The following is a 15713-nucleotide window of genomic DNA, read 5'->3' as shown; positions in this document are numbered from 1 at the left end:
TATTTTTTATCTTCAAAGTGGAGTTTGAGTGACCTGAGTCATGAATACTTTTATTATGATTGGTGTGCTCAAGGAGGAGTGGTCGCACCTTGGAGGCGGGTAGTCTCTGGGATGGAGGTGTGTTTTGGTACGTTATAATGAGCAAAGTTCCCACAAAGGACAGCATTTCATCAACATTTGATGAAATGTTGGCTCAGGGTAGCGAGTAGGCAAAGTGCCGAGCAAAGCTGGGGGAAAAGGTAAAGGCAGCAGGAAAGGGTAGAAAAGCTCTCCCCTTTTATGGGGTCCCCATCGTTCGGAGAAGTCCTTGTGGCCACCTGCGCTACGGCGGGGGCTGCAGCCCTTCAATCGGATGGGGCTGGGGAGTCGAGGGAAGCTCCTGGCGCCGTGGTGCCGAGAGAAAGGAGGACTTGCCCATAGCAGAGCTGCACATTGCCCAGAGCTGGCTGGAGAAGAGCGTTGCTGTCAGGTCTTCAAACTCCCTTTACCTTTCCACAAGGACAGCTTGGCACCTCTGGGGAGCACAGGCCCATTGGTGCAATCAGAGTGAATTGCCAGAGGAGAAGACATGGCTGTAGGCAGCACTTCCGCTGAGCTCCTCACAGGTGCAGCAGGGGGTACAACTCTCTCCCCCCCGTAGTAAACAGCCCCTCGTCTTCCTACAGCGAGAGGGGATAGCCACCAGACAGGAGGATGTAGGCACAGGGCTTCTCCTCCCTTGGAGAGTCTCCGAAGTAGGGAGATGTTTCCTCGGGGTGGGAAGTAAGCCAGGAATTAGGGTACACCTCACGGGTTTGGCAATGCCACCCTGTGTGCGTGAGGAGCTCGGGAGGGCGTTCGTCCCTGCTGCTCTCTCCTGCCCCTTTCACGCTCTGGAACATTGTTCTTACAGCTTCAACGGCCCTCAGGCTTTTACGACCTGGGAGATCCCTACTGTCGCCTGCTGCGCACGGAGTACAACAGCCTGCACGACCCGTATCTGCAGGAGTATCACAACCGCAAAGACAACTTGCAGAGGCTGCAGAGACAGGGCCTGGTCACCAGTGAGGGCAGAGTAGGTTTGGACGTCATCGGGCTGATAGAAGCGGTTCCCTGGGAGCAGGGATCCCCCTCCTGCAGAGGAGCAGCTCCCCTCGGCTGGGCTGGGGCTCTTTCGGGGAAGGCAGTCTGCTGGCTTGACTGTTCCTGGGGGTTTCTCCCCTCCTCTCTCCATAGGTGGTCTGCACTCTGAAGGAGTTCAACGAGTACAGGCAGTACCTGACCACGCTCAAGCTGCGCGCCCAGCAAGTGTCCAGGCCAGAAGAGGTAGGCAAAGCCGAGCGTTGGTGGGCACCGGTCAGCGGCACGGTGCCGAGGGCTGGGGCTTCACTTGCTGCGTGCTGGGGAGGCGGTCGGTGCAGCAGAGGCGAGGGCTGTGCTGGGGGGGCCGGGCGGTGTGGCGGGGAAAGGACTACCGGGCTCGGAGCTGAGCCGGCGCGAGGTGCTGGGGTGGGCATGGGCAGCCACGCAGAGTCCCGAGGGAAGCCTTTCTCTTCTGCCCTCGTGGCACGGCTGAAGCAGAGCCCTGGCCTGCGCCCGCGTGAAGCCTCGGCACGCAGGGGTGCGAGCGCTTGTCCAGGCAACAGCGAGCCACAACCTGGTGTCTCCTTCTCAGGAAAGGCTTCGGCAACACCTGACCAAGTTGAAGGATGCCCCCAAACCGCCGGGGGCCATCAACACTTCTCGCCTGGCCCAGCCGCCGCTGCAGGCTCGAAGCCCAGCTTGCCCACCTCCACCCAAGAGCTCCAGGATCTCCCTGATATCAGGGCGATGCAGCAGAGCGGGATCAGATCTGGAGGAAGGCCACACCTTCCCCCAGCATGAGCGGGGACAGGAAGGTGCCAAGCTGCCCAGGAGGGTCAGTAGCGACGCTGACTCTGACACGTCCTTAGACAGCACTTTGAGTGTAAGGACCAGGTCACGTCGCACAGTCGACTCTGTATTGCAGCGGATCTGTCAACGTGGGCCTGCACTGTCCCCCGAACCGAGTTCCGGGAGGGGTGTCACAAAACCAGACACACCACGAGATCCGAAGCAGTGCTGTCCCGCTAAGGACGCCCTCTCCTCCATGGGCCCGCAGTGGTCTCGTCAGCCCGTCCCTCCAGCGGGTCCCAAGCCCCCTGCCCAGACAGGAGCCCGGCGCAGATCACTGCGTGTAAAGCCTGTCGGAGGCGAGCCCCAGCCGCCCGCGTCAGAAAGGAGGGCGTTCGTGGGAAGGCTTGTGGACGATGTCCTGAGGAGGTGTGCGGCAAGAAAGGTGTAGAGCCCCTGGGCAGCAGAGACAGACCTTACCCGCTTGTGTTGCAATAAACAGTTTACTCCCCCGTCTGCGTCTGTCTGGGCATCTTCCCTGCAACGCTTTCCCTCTTCTTCCTCCCTCCTACAGCCTGGGTCAGGCGAAGACCCAGCTTTTGTCTCGTTTGGGAAGCTTTGCGGCCAGGCTATCGGAGGGGCTGGTCCAGCCCTGTTGAGCCTGGGTTCTGGCGGTCTTTGTGTTGAGATCTTGTCTCCAGGGCTCTTTCTCCTCAGACCAAGCAGCCCTGCACGAAACCCTTGTTCTGGCCGCTCCGGGGACGGACGGTGGCGTCTCCCCCTGGGGACTGCTCTGCCACATGTCCTTTGGGTCTCCTCGCTCCGCAGCGGGGAGGCAGCTCTATTGTGGAGGCCCAGAATGGTGCAGGTGAGCAGGGTCGAGCAGCCGGTGCCAGGGCTCACCCAAAGGGAGCCGCAAGCCGGGAATGGGAAAAACCAGGGCGGGAGGAGATGTCCCTAAATCAGGGTTCTTCACCCGCTGCGCAAAAACCAATCAACGCACTCAGTCAGGAGATTTGTCTTGATTTCAGCTCTGCAGAATCGGGTGCCGGGCGTTTAACAGCAGCCAGCACACCACACGCCGTGGACAGTCCCAGGTTTATAGTGACAGGATAGAGCCGAGGGGTGAGCTACAGCTCCCTTACCGTCCCTCATCATCCCTGTGCATTCAAGCCCGTGTTTGGAACGTTTTGGGAGCTGCCCCCGGGCGCTCGGGAGCGGCGGCCCCGCCCGCTCCTTCATTAGCCGCGGCCACAGCCGCTCCTCAGCGGCAGCCGGAGGCGGGCGGGGAGCGCTGCCGGCCACGGGGGTGCGGGCAGCGGCAGCGGCGGGGCTGGAGACCGGTCCCGATCACGATCCCGATGCCGATCCCGATGCCGATCCCGATCCCGGTGGGGCGGCGGCGGGGCAGGGCCGTGCTGCTGCTGGCCCTGGGGGAGGCTGCCCGGGCGGGGGTCGGGCTGCGGGGTGCCCGGGGGGGGCTGTGGGGTGCCGGGCTGGGGAGGGGCCGCTCCCCGGGGTGCGGAGGCGGGGGGCGATGCGGGTCCCCTCTCGCTGTGGCTGGGTCGGGGCCGTGCGTGTGCGGCCGGTGGGTGCCGGCTGCCGGTGCCGAGCTGGCCGCGTCCCCCCGGCTGTCCCTGCCCCGGGCCCCGGGCCGGGGGTGCCGGTGCTGGCTGCGGGGTGCCCCGGCTGCCCTCGCACGGGCTCCCTGCCCCGGCGGAGCGGCGCTTTCGGGCTCTCTGCAAAGGCCAGCGGGGCTGGGCAGGGGCGAGGGGCGGCGGGAGGTTGGTGCGTGTCCTGCGTGGAAGGGGCAGCTCGCCGTGCCCGGGTGGCACCGGCACGGTGGTGGCCCCGGGGTGCCCAGGTGAGCCCGGGGGGGAGGTGGGCTCTGTCCCCCGAGGTCTGGGCGCTCACGCCGACCCCGTCGGTGGCTGGCAGGGCACCTGGCCGGGCTGCTGGCATCGGGCACCGCCCGCTTTTACCAAAATGCCGGCATTTTCCGAGGCGTCTGGGACTGCGTCCTCCAGCGGGGGGAAACCGTGGCCGCGTACGAGAAGGCGGATGGCGGGGAGCTGCAGGGCTTGCACCGAGTCCGTGGGTGAGTGCGGCCCCAGGCCGGGACCCCCTGCCTGTGCCACCCCGCGGCCACGGTCCCTGGAGGAGGGCGGGTTGGGGGTTATCTGTGGGGCACGGCCAGCGTGGCTTTTTGGCATTGCCCCTGTGCCGGGTGCTGCTGGCGGAGCTCTTCTCCTCCGGCGCTCCTGGGTGCCACCGGTGTGTGCGGATGCACACGTGCTCCCCGTCTGGCTCCGATGGAGCCCTTCCCTTCCTCCCGAAGCCGCAGCGCTCGCGGTGTCCCACATTTGCTGTCCCCGGTTGGGAGCGCACGGCTTCCTGCCGATAAAATTGCCTGAGCATCCTTCTTCTTTATCTTATATTGATATGGGCATGAACAGTGTTTCTTGAGTGTCATTGGCAATTATTTGGTTCTATCCTATTAAATCTATTAATATTTCAGCCCTTGTGTTTCCTTGCTTTCCCCGATTCCCTTTCCCGGTTGGGGAGGGTCATCAGGTTCAAGAATAATTGTCTGAACAACGCTAAATTGTTACGGGTTTTCTGAAACCCGACGTCGAATAAAGCAATGTCTCCTCTCTAAACTACTTTTGGGTTCAAGAGCTTTTATTTCAGGTAACAGTTTTGGCGACCCAGACGGGACTTTGCATATAGGCTTGGCGTTTGACGGCTTCTCATCACTGCGGGGAATCACAAGCGGAACTCCAGCGCGCACCGGACCTCTTCTCTCTTCTCCGGGGACTTCCCTGGTGACTCCCTGTCGGGTGGTGAGTAACCAGCGGAGCAACCAGTTGAGATATTGCATGGTAAAAATTGAAAATTGTGTGGTAAGAACTGCATGGTAACCCCCCCGAGTAAATCGTCCCAGAAGGGGTACGTGTCGGTGGGTGAATTGCTATTTGCAGCTGCTGGGTTGGTTCCTTTCCTGCGCTGGTACGGTGGCGACCGGAGCAGGTAAAGGGTCGGAATAATGGGAAATGTTTCATCATTCTGGGAAGGGGGAATTGCAAAGGCTTCTCCCTTAGGATGTATTTTGAAACATTGGGGAAAATTTGGGAAAGATCCCCTAATGCGGAAGAAATTGATTGAATATTGTAATCAATGGGGGCCTTCCAATGTGTTGGAAGATAAGGAACAATGGCCAAAGAATAGCACGTTAAAGTATAATACCATATTGCAATTAATGTTGTTTTGTAGAAGGGAAGGTAAATGGGATGAAGTTCCCTATGTTGATTTATTTTTAATTTTTTTTACCTTAAGAAATGACTGTAAGAGCAGAAAAGATTGTGGGTTAATAGTTAAAGATACTAATGTGCTGGCATTAGAACAGGAAACTGTGAAATCAAGATTGTTGAAGCGATGTTGTCCGGCTTGTAGTATTGACAAAAGATGTAATAAGTGTAAAGAGGAGGATGAAGTGGAAGAGGAAGATAGTCAGTCGCTGGTGGCAGCACCGAGAGAGGAAAGGAGAAGCTGAAGAAGGGATAGAGGATGGGCAGCGTGATGATGAGCTGTGGCTGGTGGTACTGGGCGAGGCGGGGGAGCGGTGCTCCAGGAAAAGTCAGATTTAAAAGCTTGGAAGGAAACGTCGGGAACTTATGGAGAATATGTGCAGAAGGCGGCTCAGGGTCTACAATAGAAAAGAGACAGGGCAGAGAGCAAGTGAGGAATGGTCGGTTGTTAACAGCAGCTATTGCAGAAGGAAATCAAGGAGGCAGGAGATGGGATGGAAACAGAAGGAACCAAAACGTACGGGGAATAGATGGGAATTTTTGCCCCGCTCTGGAAAAGAATCAGTGTGCGCTTGGTAAACGAAAGGGACATTGGATTTATGAAGTAAACTTAATGCTCAGATTGCATTTGAAGATAATCATATCCATGTGCAAATACCAGAAGAAAAAGCGTTGGAGGTGCAAGTTTTCTTATTCCAGCAAAACCAAGATGTGCAGACATCTACACTCCCGGAGGAGTGATGAATGCAGTGAATCCTCTCGTATGGGAAGCGGGAACGCCGGGACGATCTAAAGCAGCAGAACCGGTAAAAACTGACTTAAAGCCGAATGCACGACTGGTAAGACAAAAACAATATCCAATAAAATTAGAAGGAAAAAGAGGACTTGAAGCATCGATAGAAAAATGTATTAAATACAGACTGTTGCGGGAACAACAATCAGAATATAATAGTACTCCGTAGTGGCTAATCCGTACACTCTGCTGACCACTATAAAGGAAAGAGATCAATGGTTTGAAATGTGGCAGTAACCTTGTTACAGTACGTGGACGATATTCTCCTGGGGACACAGACAGAACCTGATTGTGTGCAACATACGATTGATCCCTTGAATTTTCTAGGAGCAGCTGGATATGGAGTATCTCAGAAGGCGGCTCAAGTGGTGCAACAAACCGTTGTTTATCTGGGTTTTACGGTTACGCAGGGAGAACAGAGCCTGGGAATGGGGCGGAAAGAAGCAATCTGTCCAATGCCTGAACCAAACTCTAAACAGGAGCTGAGAGCGTTTTTGGGAATGGCCGGATGGTGTTGCCTGTGGATCATTGATTTTGGCTTGTTAGCGCCTCGGACTGCCAAACCTGGAAAAACCTTTGGAGTTATTTGTTTACGAGAAACACCATATTGCTTTGGGAGTACTGATTCAGAAGACCGGATCCTGGAAAAGACCGGTAGGATATCTTTCCAAGCAGCTGGACCAAGTAAGTCAAGGTTGGCTTCTTGTTTGCGGGCGGTGGCAGCGACCGTAACGCTCATGCAAGAGGCGCGGAAGTTAACCCTGGGGCAGAAGCTGGTCGTTCAGGTACCACATGCGGCGGCTACTGTTTTAGAGCAAGAGGGGGGGCATTGGTTGTCCCCTCGCCGAATGAGGAAATATCAGGGTATTTTATTAGAACAGGATGATGTAGAATTAAAAGTGACTTCAGTGCTGAACCCAGCAACCTTGTTACCTTTAGCGAGTGAGACAGAATTAGAACGTGACTGTCTGGTAACAATGGAACAGGTTTATTCTAGTCGAGCGGATTTAAAGGATGAACCTATAGACTCAGCAGAAATGAATCTATTTGTGGACGGGAGTGGTTTTGTTGCTAACAGAACTAGAAAGGCAGGATATGCTGCAGTCCTAGAAGAAGAAGTTATAGCGGCAGAAGCACTCCCTCCAGGAACTTCAGCACAAAAAGCAGAATTAATTGCATTAATCAGAGCTCTGGGAATAGCAGCTGGGAAACTTGCGAACATAGGGACTGACTCGAGATGTGCTTTCAGGGTGTTACATGCACACGGAGCATTGTGGAAGGAAAGAGGTCTCCTGTCTGCTCAAGGAACACCAGCTAAATAAGGAAATGTAATAAAGAAGTTGTTAGAAGTGGCGCAATTGCCTAAACAACTTGCTGGGATGCACTGTAAGGCTCATCAATTTGGCAACTCTTTCATCGTTACAGAAAACCGAAAGGCGGCTCTGACTGCTGGGCAAGCTGCAGAAAAGAAAATCCTGGGGACGTGGCCTGGAAGATCCCAACATTTAAGTCAGCCTCCCAAGTCTACAGGAAGGGACGAGCAATTAGCTAAGTTGTTAATGTCCGGTGAGGATGACAACGGATGGTGGATGGCCAAGGATCAGCGTGTGATATCAGCTGAGAATCTTGTGAGAGACATTTCAGAGAAAACTCATAAAGAAACCCATTGGGGAATGGAGGCTTTAGTAGATAATACTCAGACGTAAGCTTTGGGAGTGGGAATGACTAGTATTGCAAACAGTGTTGTAAACAGATGTGAAATATGTCAGAAGAATAATCCCCGCAGTGAGCCGAGACCCCCACCAGGAGCAATAAAGAAAGGAAACACACCAGGGGATTACTGGCAAATTGATTTTTCTGAGCTTCCCGGGCAAGTCGGGTACCGGTGTTTGTTGGTTCTAGTGGGTACTTTTTCTGGATGGCCTGAAGCTTTTCCCTGCCGTACCAGCCAGGCACGGGAGGTAGTGAAGGTGTTACTGAGGGAAATTATTCTGAGGTTTGGAATCCCGACGGGAATGTCATCAGACGGGACCACATTTTGCGGCAGAAGTGGTTCGGACTTTAGGAAGGGCTTTAGGGGTAAAATGGGATTTGCATACCCCTTGGAGACCCCAATCGAGTGAGCAAGTAGGGAGAATGAATCAACCATTAAAAAGACAGAGGAGCAAGATTATTTTTTTTCTGATTCCGTTTCCGGCTGCATTGCTTTGCAGGCTTGACTTGACTGTGTAGCCACGAGCCCTAATGTCAGCATTGGGGATGGAGAAGAAATACCAGGGGCTTTCGCAAGTAATGGGACTTGCTATTTCAGCAGCAAAGCAAAGGTAGGGGGGGAACGGGGGGAAAAAAGTCCCCACTCAAATTCTCTTTCACAGCTTATACTCCATAGTGGGATTAAACTCTGGAAACTCTTTTTAACTAAGAGACTCTAAGTTATTTTATTAGACGCTACTGATACTTCAAATACTGGAGTACACTTCAGATACCATCGGTACGCTGTAATAATTGCCACGTTTTTCCAAGTCGCTTTGATTGTGTTTTCATTCATGGAAATTGTGCTCACTGGAGTGCACGTGATTCAGGCATGGAAGGGTCGGGAAGAAGACTAGTTAAAGGAAAAAATAGTGAGTCTCATTGTGTGAATTAGTTAATGGTGGTGGTGATTACTTGGTACGTGTCTGGTCAGAAATTGTTTAATGTGGTAGTCAGGTCTTTTGTTTCGTTGGTTGTTTTTTTTAATCAGAGTAACTTGTATAGTATAAATGCTCAATTTATAGATCTACTTACAAGATACTCCACACATCTATTTTTTAAAATGCTGATTTTTCTTACTAAGTTGTGGAGGAAGAACTAAGGAAGCAGTTTGAGAAGGCTGGAAACAATCTGACAGCTTGATGCCACCAAAAGGATCGGTCGTTCTTTGTGTTCCTCCTTCATCAGCTGCCCTTGATCTGACGTTTTGTTGGGCTGCTCAGTGCCCGAAGCTGTCAGAAAATCGTTTGCTTTTTGCTGCTGGATTAGTCACCTGCCGGCTTGGTGGCACGGAGTGAGCCCCAGGGCCAGTGCAAGCGGCAGAGGTGGTGGGAGGAAGCTGGGCTTCCGTGCTTCTTGTCTGTGAGTTTGATTTTTGGAGTGTGGAAACTGTCATGGGAAGGGGCTGCTCTGCTTTCCCTCCCAGTGGATTCCCAGCGCCCCCAGCAGTGATCTGCTCTGGTGATGGTGTGCTTCAGGGGGAGAGAGGCAAAAGCTGTTCCTTCTCTGTTGGATCAATTGGTAAATCGAGTAGCAGGGAGGTGGAAGGAATGGGAATGGGAATGGTCCACTTAGTAATTTTCCCTTGTGTCTCACTCGCACCATCCTCTGTTATCCCTGACACGCTGCTTCCGTCCATGGAAACCTTTTGTGTCCACTGCCCCCAAAATAATCCTGCTGCCCTGGCATTCCCTGCCGTTGGAGTAGGTGACTGTAACGCACCTTTAGGAATGTGCTTAAAAACGTCATCCCTGCAGCATTGCACGTTGTTTTCAATATGCTGCAAGTATGGAGAGAATAATTTGGAAAGACACAAGCCTGGAGTTCAGGGCTTCCACCTCAATTCCAGTAATGCCCGAGGAAGGGGAAGAACTGTTGGTAACCATCAAGGGATCTGGTGATTTTTAAAATGTACGCTTCACAGATTCAAGGTTAGAATAAAATGGTTGTTTAATAGCAAACACCAGTCGTGACCTGCTTACCAGCAGAGTTTGAATATAGGGAGGATAAAGAAGTCTGGTTTTTCTTCTTTTTTCTTCCATATTCATTACAGGAGCCTAGTTTGGCAAAAGAGCAAAAATTAGGCGAAGAAAATGGATGAAGCACAACCAAATGAGGTAGCAGAAACTCTGCAGTTTCAGTGAGCTGTGGGAGCGGCTTGTACGAGCCCTCAGTATGTGTCAGGATAATGGGGCAGAAACTGATTTTGGAGCGATGCAGGCTCCTGGTGTTTGAAATTTTAGGTAGGGAGGATTTCCTGGGGCTTGGGCGGGGGGGTAAGAGCTTTGACATTTTAGGGGTTGTGACCAGTCTTAGTGATACCCGGAGCAGGTGAGGTGCCAGGAACTCCTTCGAGGCTGCAAGTAATGAAGAAGTGGCATAATCCTGTAAAACGTGGTAGATTGAAGAGAGAGGTTTCAAAGACTGGTGATCTGGAAACAAAACTGTGGATGTTTAAAAACTGGAAAATGTTGTAAAGTCCAAAAGAGCTGAATGAATCTAAGCCAGCTGTTTAATTTTCTGTTTCAGGTACACATCTATTTCTTCTCAGATCACAGGTGTCTCGCTTCCACATCCATCTTAACATAATAGAGCAAAGATTGTTCTAAAAATATATCAAAGAGATGGAGACTTCAGTCATTTGCTTATGCTAATATGATTTCTCTACTGATTTCTTCCAAGCTTATTACCTTCTAAAAGCTAAAAAGGGGTGTGGGGTATGTTGATGGGCAAGAGTCTCCGTGCTGCTTCCCTCCAGTCGTGCACTTCTCGTGCCCTTCTCAGTGTCAGACCACCTGTATTTCGACGTGCTGCCTCCTGCCTTGCCTGCTTCTGCCAAGAGGGTTACGTTTTATGAACAGAAGGATTTTTCCCCAAAGGAAGAACAGCCTTAGTTTCGGTTTTTAGCCCTTCTTTAATCTGGCTTTGTCTAACTCTTTTACAAAGAGTTGAAGACTTCTTACAGCTCAATTAATACATGAACTCAGAACTCATGTCTGTGGATTGTTTTCTTTTGAAGGTAATCATGCGTTTAGGTTAAACTTGTTGTTTGTAACCTAAATTAGTTCTCAGGATTTGCACTGCCCTTTGCAGGGTTAATATGTGAGGTGGCCACAGTTTAGAACACCTCCTTAAATATTTTGACGGAGAAGAATACGGCCTTGATTCTCTTGCTCTTGGTATTAATTGAAAATCTGCTTTATCCTGCCAGTTGTGTCCCCCGCCGTCCCCACAGTGTCCTATGGTAGGCAATTGTAAATGGTTGAACTTGAAGTGGTTTGGCAGTGGTTTAAGCACGATTAAATTTTGGTTTAGCAAATGAATTTCTGAGTGCTTAACATAGAGTGCCCATTAGGGTGAATATCCAGGTTTAAGAGATGCTACAAAGATAAACCAGGTGATTTTTGAAAAAAATCTGGTACTCCGGTGTCATGAGTGAGCATTCTTGATCAGAATTGACACAAAATTTAGAACTCTTGGTCTTTAGGAACAAATAGAATTCTGCTGCTGAATTTTAAATGGTCTTTAATCTCTTGAAAGAAAGAAAACCTTCTAGTGTGTTCAAACCAAGTGTTTAAGCCACGTGACTGAAGTTAAGCTTTATGCTGATTAAAAACAAAGTCTAAAAGGCTAATTAGGTTCTGTCATTACCAAAGAAGCTTACAAGTAAATAATGGAGTAGATGGGGTGTTATTTTAGAACAGTGTTTGAGTGTGTTACACAGAATTGCGTTTTCGGTCGGTGCAAAATGATGATTCGTTTGGAAGTGTGAAGCCTGCATATGTAATGACACTTGTGCAGGTGTGTGTATCTGTGTCGCTGTGTATTTATGTGTATAGTTGTCTGTATGTATTTATAACCATTCAGTAGAAATGAGAAAGTTTGCTGCAGAGTTCTCTCTCCCTTGCTGGCTGCCATCCTGAGCGCTCCTTGCCCCGGTGCCGGAGCCCTGAGCCCTTCCCTTCCTCCCGAAGCCGCAGCGCTCGCAGGGTCCCCCCTTGGCTGTCCCTGCTGGGAGAGCACGGCTTCTGCTGATGGAATGGGCTGGGAATAGTCCTTGTGCATTTTCTGTTGGTATCGGGATCAATACTGGTTCTTTAGTGTTATTAATGTTAATTGTCTAGTCTTATTCTGTTAAATCTGTTTGTATTTCAGTCCTCGGGTTTCCTTGTTTTTTCCCTGTCCCCTTCCTGGGTGGGGAGGGGTCATCGGGTGAGAGAATAACCGTCTAAACGACAATAAATTGTTGTGGGTTTCTCAGAGCAGAAGAGGGAGTTACGTTGGAGCAGTTACAGGAAGAACTTGCCACCCACAGAGGACCGCTGAGACATTCCCAAACAAGCGGGGCTTTCCCAGGAAGCCCCCTGTGGCTGCCCTGAAGGTCCTCGCCCTTCCCTGCCTCGCACCACGCAGCAGGGGAGGGAGCAGAGCCCATCTCCAGGAGTGCCGACCACCTCTCTGGTGACACCGGGAGGACAGAACAGGGTCTCCGCACGCCTCCCCCAAACCCATCCTCCCAGCCCAGATCAGATGTGGACCAGGCACTGCAGCCGGGCTTCGGTGAGATGATGTGCCACCCCCATGCAAGCCCCTGCCACGGCAATGGTGGCGGGAAGCTGAGGGACCCCCTGCCCAGCACTCCTAGTCCTTCTCAGTCCACAAAGTGGTGGTGATGGCGGTGTCCCTTCTGAGCTGAGTGACGAACACCACCGCGACAGCCCGTGGAGAAGGAGGAACGTCTGGGAGGGGTTGGTGGGCAGGGGAGAAGATGGGCAGCAATTCAGATGTGCCCTGCTCAGCTCAGGCAGGAGCCGAGTTCATGGTCTGCGATTTTACACCCCGAGTAAGACCGCCCAGACCCATGCTTGGCCACGAGACGGAGTCTGCCTCCTGGAGTGCCCGTTTTGGGGTGGGAAGCAGGGACAAGCTGCGAGGTCCTCAAAGGAAAGTCATCTCCGCTCCCACCATGTGCCTTTAGGTGCCCTGTTGGCATGCGCGTGAGGTTCCCCAGCCCGGCACGCTGGAGACACGGCGCTTGGGTGAAATACAGCCCACCGGCTACGATGCACCATAAACGGGACAGAGAGGTGCTGAGAGCTGTTCCCGTCCCGAGCAGGAAACCAAAAGGGATAATCCACAGCGAAGACGTGAACGTCACCTGCAGCTCTGTAAATTACAGGGAACGAAAAATGCAACCGGTGTGAACCAGTATTATGAATGCACCTTAACTACAGGCGCCGCATTGTAACGCGTGACCTTGCTGAACTGGGGCAGTGGGAAAGAGCGAGCGAGTTTCAGCCTCAGAGCTACCCGGCGTGAAATATAAGCTGTTTTTCCAACCGCTTCTGCTGCCGCGTGCGATCCCACTCCACAGAGAGCGACTGTACAGAACGGGCTGACCGGCTAAACACACACGAGTCATGAGGCAGCTTTGTTGACAAACTGGCTCATATTTAGGGGGAAGGTGCCCAAGGCAAAGAACCGCCAAGATTAGCCAGCGAAAGCCCCAGCAAAGGCGCGCTGTGGGGAGTCGCAGCGCTGGAGTCTGGGATAGCGCTGTGCCACCCGGCATCATCCCGAACACATGCGAAATAAAGAGATTGAAATGCCAGGTTAAGTATATTATGCTTTCCATACCTAAAATTAGGGGTACAGCTAAAATTACCAACCCTTCCTCCAGCCCCAAAGTTAATTGTTCAGTTTGTTGTGCCACTAATTTGAAATATGCAGCTTCAGCATCCAGGTGTGTGAAGCTGCTTTCACACTGAAGCTGCTCTAAAGGCACAGACTTTGGGTAACGCACAATTAATGAGCTCAGATTCTGGAATGATCTGCATTCACTATCGGATCGGAGATGGGACTCCAGTAATCCATGTAAACATGTCAATGTCTGGTAACGGGATTCCAGATTTACATGCACCAAATATCCTAATTTTGAGTCATTACACATCAATGTACTGAGCAAGAAGCTCAAAGGCGCAGTAAGGAATTAAGTCTTGACCATCAGCTGCATAAATCACAGGCACTGAGAAATGTAACTGATGTAAAACTGCACTGTAAAGACATGCCAGGAATTACGACGTACAGCCTCTGGCACATCCAGCTGTTGTTGTATTTGCCTGTAGAAAAATGGGAATTTTTTGCCAGAGAGGGAAAAAAAAAAGCATTTAATGTAAGGTGCAACAAGAGACTCCACTCAAAAAAGAAAGACTCTCAGTCTGGTGGCATTAATTTAATGAAACTGTCACTTTTTTATGTGTTTGGTTATTGATGTTTAGAGATGACAACAGTCTCCACACCAAACACCACACACAAAGGAATCCGATTGGGACAAAACCTTTGGACGGGCACCGCAGCCACACTGACCCTGCCATCACTGTCAGGTACTTTTCCAGCACACACAAAGCCATTCACACAGGTGTTTTAAAATCATTTAACAGCATTAAAACCCCTGTCCTGGTGAGGACAAGGAAGTGGTGTTACCAGGAAGCACAGAGGAGCTGCTTTAGAATAACAAACACAGTTCCCAGAGAAGATTTCTCATCTTTTTCTGAGGATTGTCCTGTGGTGGGTTCTGCTGCAGGGTGGGAGAAACTGCGGCTGGGGGGGCATGCCTGGCAGAGGAATCCTGCAGCCCCAGGGCTGGCTCCACACCTGTGCCCAGGGTAGGGGGTCCCAAGGCAGGAGAGAAGCCTCAGCATCACCCTGTGCCACAGGGCAGCTGTACGAGTCTCACGTGGGACACATCTGCCTTGGGGGCAGGGAAGAGCCCTTCCCCAAAAGACCACCCTTCCCCCTTTCCTGGAATATTGTCCAGTGGGTTCAGCGCTCTGGCTTTCTCTCTGCTGTGGACAGAAACAGGAGCGCTGCAGGTGAGTTTTGGCTTCACAGAGCTAAGCCGAGAAAAACCTTGCATCTTTCCTTACCCAGGAACTCAAACAAACGCCCTGCGCCCCCTCCAGCTCTCGGCTGCAGGATTCAGCTAAGACACACGGGATGGGCAGAGGAGAGGGAGGGAGAAGGCAACTCATCTCCAAGTCGCAGGCCCTGCATGGGGCTGCCCTGACCTCTGCGGGGCTGCTCCCACCGCCCACCCTGCCTGCAGCCTGCCTGCAAGCCCTCTGCCACATCCACTTCTGCGTCCAGCGCTCAGCCATCTTCCTTGGCCAGAGCCCTGAAGCAGAAGTGAAGCGGCAATTAAGTTCCTAAAGGAACGAGGAAGGTCATTTTCATTAAACCAGACCCCACCATCACTTAAGACTCCCTGCAGGCATAAAAAGCTAGTGGGACCTCCTGTGACAAGGGCTGCCCCAAACGGCCATTCCTGCCCTGAGAGCTTTCATCTGCCCCCTTTGCTCCTCTTAGACTTCAAAATTCGTTTTCACACCTCATGTGCCTCTCCAGGAGAGAAAAGTCTCTCCGGGACGTGGCTGCAGCAACACGTGCACATTTCCACCCCAGAGGCAACAGCTCTTAAACCATTAGGAAGCACTGTATCAAAAAAAAACCCTTCAACAGCGGGGCAGGGCAAGGGATTGCCCCCGAGAGCCAGCCGAGGCCACCAGGAGCCAGCCCAGCACTTGCCAGCCTGCTTGCCAGCCCCACAGCGGCCGCTTTAGCCGGGCTCCGTGCAGCGGGCCCTTGGCCGCCGCTACATCACGCTTCGTCACCATGGTCGAACGCCGCGTCCGCGTCCCTAGTTGCACCGCTGCCATGGCGGAGCCGGGCGCAGGCACCGCAGCTCCCCAGCGGATGGGCAAAAAGCGGTGGCTGCGCTACCTCCATAGCGCTGGGTAAGCCCGGCAATGCCATTCCCTCACCGCCGGAGAGCACAGGAGGCAGCAGGGGGCGCGCAAGGACCCGTGATGCCCGCCTCCGTCCTGCGGGAGGCGGAACGGCTTCTCCGGCCTCTGGGTCCTCCATGGGGGACCCTCCAGCCTCCGACGGGCCCCCCGGGCCTCTGTGGGTCCCCCGCGAGGTCCCTCGGCCTCTGTTGAGCCCCTGCGGCC

Source organism: Rissa tridactyla, chromosome 2 (genome assembly GCF_028500815.1).
Source record: "Rissa tridactyla isolate bRisTri1 chromosome 2, bRisTri1.patW.cur.20221130, whole genome shotgun sequence".
Lineage (NCBI taxonomy): Eukaryota > Metazoa > Chordata > Aves > Charadriiformes > Laridae > Rissa > Rissa tridactyla.
The sequence above is the reverse complement of the archived record's forward strand: the minus strand, read 5'-3'. Positions refer to the sequence as shown.